At 39.7% G+C, this 6000-nt stretch overlaps 1 long non-coding RNA gene across 2 annotated transcripts in view; it reads left to right on the forward strand.

Annotated features, from left to right (window-relative positions):
* Positions 1–5299, forward strand: part of LOC122878281 — a 29196-nt gene extending 23897 nt beyond the window's left edge. For both annotated transcript variants that reach the window (XR_006378439.1, XR_006378440.1), the window contains exons 2-3: positions 958–1123; positions 5057–5299. This is a non-coding gene — a long non-coding RNA (uncharacterized LOC122878281). The remainder of the gene's footprint in view (positions 1–957; positions 1124–5056) is intronic.
* Positions 5300–6000: the final 701 nt, after the last annotated feature.

Below are 6000 nucleotides of genomic sequence, written 5' to 3' on the forward strand. Positions count from 1 at the left end.
TGTGTGTGTGTGTATCAGTTGTTTTCACTGTGTCTGTCTGTCAGTCTGCCTGTGCTGCTGAGTCTGTTGGGCGTGAGATTAACCTGATGATCTCATACTGTGGGTGATGCAGTCTTACGGCAGGTGAGTCATCAGGCGATGCTGTGGGCCTCTTACTGGAACAAAGACACGCTCAGATCATCTCCCCTGCAGCTTTCATCTGCTGCTGTACTTACTGCATCATCTCCCTGTCCTCCCTCCCTCTGCCTCCACTTCATCGCACAGCTTCGCTGTCACTTGTCCCCTTTACTCTCCACTCTCACTACATTCTCTCACCAATGGCCTGTCCTTGACTCTTGTCTCTCTCTTTCAGTTCTGAGTCATATAATGAGAAGTTAAGCAGTATTAATTTAGTACCAATTCGCACTGTTAAAAAAACACATCAAAGGAAAAGTTTGACATTTTGGGAAATTCGCTTACTCACTTTGATGAGTGTGGTATCAATCTTCTCATCTAACTCTCGGTAAGAAAGCTTATAAAATGTCAAACTATTCCTTTAACACAAATTACAAATTGATAATTTAATAAATTAAGCTCAATCTAGTTTCTTCTCAGGCCATCATCAATAGCTGACTCCTCTGTCATCAGTTCGTTTCTCCTTTTTTTGTCCTCTGGCTCTTTTCCTCCAGCTTTTCTATGTCACCCTGCCTTCTATTTGCATTTCTACTGCTACTTGTGTTTTATGCCCTCCATCACACAGCAGTAAACACAAGAGCCACAGAGACTGCTGGTTTGTTTTTTTAATTAGGTAAATGGACTTGAGTCTGCTGGACCAGACAGAGAAATCACTCTCTAGACTCCAGCGCTGTCATAACGATTTCTTAAATTAATGAGTTCAACTAAATGTTATTAAAATCTTGCTTTGCAGTGGGTTATGCATACTTTTACCCAGTGCTGTTTTTGTTTTGGGTTTCTTAGGTTTGCTCTCAGGCTTTGACAAGGTGAACACTCCACAGTTTCCAAAGAGCAGAGTCGACAGACACTCATGCCAAAAGGGGAATTCGCCTACGCAGCGAGCGACCTCAAACCACAGCCTTACCTGGTCCTGACAGACTGCAATCTGACTCTCCCACACCCACAGAAGGTGAGGCCTGGCTGGGTTCGGCGGGTGGAGAAGTGGCACTGCCCATCTTTCCAGGGAGGATCCCTTGAGACACAACAACAAACATGAGCTCAGACAGAGGAGTATTATCTGATGTTATTATTGGAGATAATTATGTCAGATAATTATATCTATTAGCTATGTTGTGTCTTTTCAGCCACTCCAATGTCAATATTGTTTCAATCTCCTAGTCCTGAGAGTGCTGGACCCCATGGGAAAATACCGTGGGTCGGGTAAAGAGGGGGTGTGTAGGTACCACAATGTAAGTGAGATGTATGGATTTTATTTATTTCTGTAATAAAGCTCTAACAATAATAATTAAAAACACAATATTTGTATTTGTATAGCAGTTTTTAAAGGTACTCAATGACACTTCTGACCAAAACAGAAAAAAGCAGAATTTCAATTTGACATAAAAAATCACTGAGAACAAGGAGATAAAACAATAATTGGCATCAATTATTAAAGAAAGTTAAAGCAAGTATACTCAAGTATAGCTATCATATACTTACATTATATGCCAGTCTATAGACTAGAAACAAAATCACATCTGTGATGTGTTTTTTCTTATTACCAAAGACACACTGTTACCCAACATTCCCTGTTTCCTTGTTGTACATGAGCGTTTCTGACTTTTGAGGGACTGTTAAGCTCACAGAGGGCTTTTGTGTGCCGCAGGTGTTGAGGTATATGAGGCTGTGCTAAGGAGTGTTTTATTCCTATAGGCCCCCTGAGGCCCCGAGGCCTGGTCCAAGAGAAAGACCAGAAGCAGTTTCAACTTCCTCTACAGTTTTGTATGGAACACAACTTCAAACACTGTACGTCACAGCGCACAGCCAACCACAGCTACAAACACAACACATACTGTGTGTTTCTCTCTCTTTTTATTGCACAAACTTTACACACAAGCATTAACTAACACAAAAATTAAAGTCTCTTTCTGCCGGACTTTCTAAAATAAAGACATGAATATGTATTTATTTGACTTGGAATGACAGTTTTCTAAAATCTTATATAGTTAAAATATAGTTCTGTAGTGATCGTTAACAAAGTGTTTGGTTTGTGAAAATGGGTTTGGTTGGGTTGTAGATTACATGTATATGTTTATTTGTGTCTAGTTGTCTAATAGTCTTATTAAACTGCATATCTCTGTGCTCTTGCAACAGATTTATTTACAAATCTGGAGTAAAATCCCAGGTTTAGTATAAAATGGGTTACTGATTCATAGTACTAACCATTTCTTACTTTATTTTATTTTGAAGATACATCAACTTTAGAGTGCAATTCTAAGAAAACTAAATCCCTCAAGAATAAATTGTGCTATATATAATATAGCAAAAATTAGCCTTGCTTAGGGGGATGATATACAATACAGGGTGTAATATTAGACTATTGCACCAAATGCAGTCCAGTCAACAGGTAGAGCAGCAGAGCAGAGAGCTCCCAGAATGGATTGTGTTAGCGTCTCTAAAGCCCCTGGAGCCACAACACTGACCTTTCCTGTTATGGAAATGTACTGCTGGCTGTTCTAGGCCCACAGCCACACGCTGCTTGTTTGAATGGCCACGCAGGCCCCCTTCTGCTGCCTGCCTCTTTCCTGAAGACTGCTTTTACTATGTGAACGCACGTTTGTGGAGCATTGTTCAACAGAATAGGCACAACTTGTTCCCTTTTTATGTTATTCTCTGTCTTTATTTTGGCAAACTTTTCCTCTACTGTTTTTTTTCCTCTTTCTTTATACTGTGTGGTACAATTGTGCGGAAATTTAGTCTGAACTCCTCATAATACATAAATAATGTCTGCTCCTATCTTTGTGTGTGTTGGATGTAAACCAGCTGATTCATGATTAAAAAACCAAAAACTACAAGGGTGTAGAGAGTCCACTTGTCGTCTTGCAGTTAATTTCATGCTGCTTGCCGTCACAGAGCCTCCCTCTCTCCTGTCCGTCACTGTGATTAGGGTCTAAACTGGGGCAAATGAAGTGACATGTTTTGCTTTGCAGTGAAAACAGAGCTGTGTTAATACTTGGATGTGGAGTTCGTGTGTGAGTGTCGGGGCAGGGGCTCACTGGGTCAGCAGCGATGCAGCGCTGTGCTCTGTCCGCCATCATCTGGACTTTCCATGTGTGATGTGATTAGAAAGCAATTTGCTCCTTGACAATCTGACCCAAGAAAAACACCTGCTTTATTAAAACAAAACAAATTACCCCATTTAGCCCCCAAAACACAGAACCCAACGGTTTAGCGCCCGAATACATCACATACATGGATTATTATAAACAAATAGAGGTTTAATCAGAGTAGACGAACATGATCCTTATCATGACGTATGGCGGCACTCCACCAAAATCTCCAGTATTTTTGTTTGACCCACATTCTTGACTGAAAAGCTTAACATAACAGAACTGAACATGGTGTTTGTATTATCAGAAGTTTCGTAATTGCAGAGCAAGTAATCCACTTTAGATATACTTTGTGTTTCTCAGAACAGTATTTACATGTTGCACTGTAATGTGTGGCTTCTTAATTCCCCATTTCCATTTAGGGAATTTTCTTATTTTATATTATGTAGCACAGAACTTAAATATCCCAGGCTTATGTGTTCCTCCAAAGCCTCTGCTCTAGTAGAGAAAATGTTTAAGCTTTCTGGATATTATAATATTGTGGCTGTATATTTCACATCGTTTAGAAATGAAACAGATCTCGCCCAAGGGAATTACACTGCGCTGGGTTACATAAAAAACAAGCTACCTCGTAAAATAAATATTTCTGGATTGATGTGGCTGAAATGTCAGAGAAATTGGAAGTTCTACAGCAGTTTTTACAACACATTCTGTATAAATGGGAGATTTCAAAGACAACAATTTTGACTAGAGAGGTTTGGCCACAAGAAAGCCCCCTGAAGCAAGGGGGATTATACAGTGTGATGTAAACAAAGATCAGTCCCCCAGTGCTGGTAAAAATAGATTTAACAAACATCTTGCCAACAGGAATTTGTATTAAATTTGACATGAAATATCCAAGAAATGCCATAAGGCTTTGCTCTGCTTAGGCTTGTGACGTGTCCCATTGTGAGGGCATTTGTTCCCATGCAAACCCTTGGAGAACGGTAATAGCCTTGCCAGCGTTTGGGGGACTTTAGCGTAGCATAGCATGCCTTAGCATTGGACTAGTCAGCTGTAAGCCCGGATTGTTTATGATTTGTCTGAGAAACTAAGCATGGCATGATAATCGCTAAGCTGTTGGGATGCCCTTTCAGTTTTGGCATTTTGTACAATTTTGGATGCTGCTGATGTACAATGAGGCCTTTTCAGACAATTGTTACACCAGTAAATCTCAGTTGAATGTGTGTTCTACTCAGAAATCTGTATGCAACTTCCCTTGTGGGCTTCAACAGAAATCTGTGTTAGAATTTTCTCATTTTTCATGGTTGCAACTTCCAGATCACATCTGTCTCCAGGTGTTTACAGATGAGGTCTTTCAGGCATGACTGTGGTCTTCTGTAGAAACCAAAGGACCAGCAGTGTTATCTCCCCTCTCCACACTGTTTCTCTCTATCAGACAGGGTTATTCCCTTCAGTCTATCTTTATCTTCTTATAAAGACAGTAAGCTTTGTAAAAGGAAGGAACAACATCGCCTTCAGCTCTATATACAGTATTTTCCTGTTCCTCAGCATTTCCGACAAATAGTTTTTCACTTTGTATGCAAAATCAGACATTCTTCTCTGTTTTGTATGCTTCACTGGACATTTGCTTTCTGTCTGGCTCCTCTCAGTCTTAAAAGTTTCTCCTTCATTCACTCTTTCTTCCTCAAAGCTGCTGTTACTTTATTCAGACTTCAGAAGCCCCCTCTGCCCCTGTGTGTCTCTGTCTGAATGTGCTGTGTTTTCTGTATTTTCTTTTTCTGTCTGTGCAGACCGTGTGCCCTGCGTAGGATGCAACGGGAGAGCGGCCAAAAGCAGCAGCGCTGACACATGAAAACACAACCAAAAATGTTCGACTCCCAGCCAATATTGTTCCAACACTATAACACTTTTAAATGAGTAATGTTCATTGTTCCATCATGTTGTTTTTTCATTTAGCTGGACAAGAATCACTGTCACTATAACTGTTTTTAGCATTGTATTTATGAAATAACCACTGCAACCATTCTCAACAATAAAACTACGGGGAAAATTACATAAGTTTATTTTATTTCAGCAAATTGTCAGCATTCTAGCTTGCCATGTGTCTGAGCCAGATGCACATTTCAGCGTTGTTAACTTCCTTTTTTCTATCACAAGCTCATAAAAGCCTGCTTTTTGATTCCTGTTTGTTGTTACAGACTGCACTAGTCAGACTACTACAATCTTTGCAAGACAAGCAAATTCCTTTTTTTATTTAGTTATTCGGCATCTTGTTTCAATGTACATAGGAGTCTTGGTCTACAGTAAAAAAGTAGCTTCAACCTAATGCTGAAAAGAAACTGCCTATGAGAAAAATTTTAAATATGGATAAGTCAAGACGATCTGATCCACTGTTTCATTTGTCAAAACTACAACAAAATAAGTGCAAAATATATAAAAATTTTAACTGAACTTAATTTTGCCTCTTCCTGTTTAGCATATTAATATTAGAATTGTTTGTTTGCCAGACCCATGAAACCCACAAAAACAAGACTTGGTGTCTACAGACATGCTAGCGGCTTTGTGAGGCACTTAGGCACTGCTGTGCTTTGTACTAAAAGCTAACATCAGTATGCTAACATGCTCACAATGAGAATGTTAAGATGTTGGTGTCTTAGTTTAGCGTGGTAGCATGCTCACATGTGAAACTTAGCCATACTCACAAAGTACAACTGAAGCTAATAGGAACGTCATT

Source organism: Siniperca chuatsi, linkage group LG6, assembly GCF_020085105.1.
Source record: "Siniperca chuatsi isolate FFG_IHB_CAS linkage group LG6, ASM2008510v1, whole genome shotgun sequence".
Lineage (NCBI taxonomy): Eukaryota > Metazoa > Chordata > Actinopteri > Centrarchiformes > Sinipercidae > Siniperca > Siniperca chuatsi.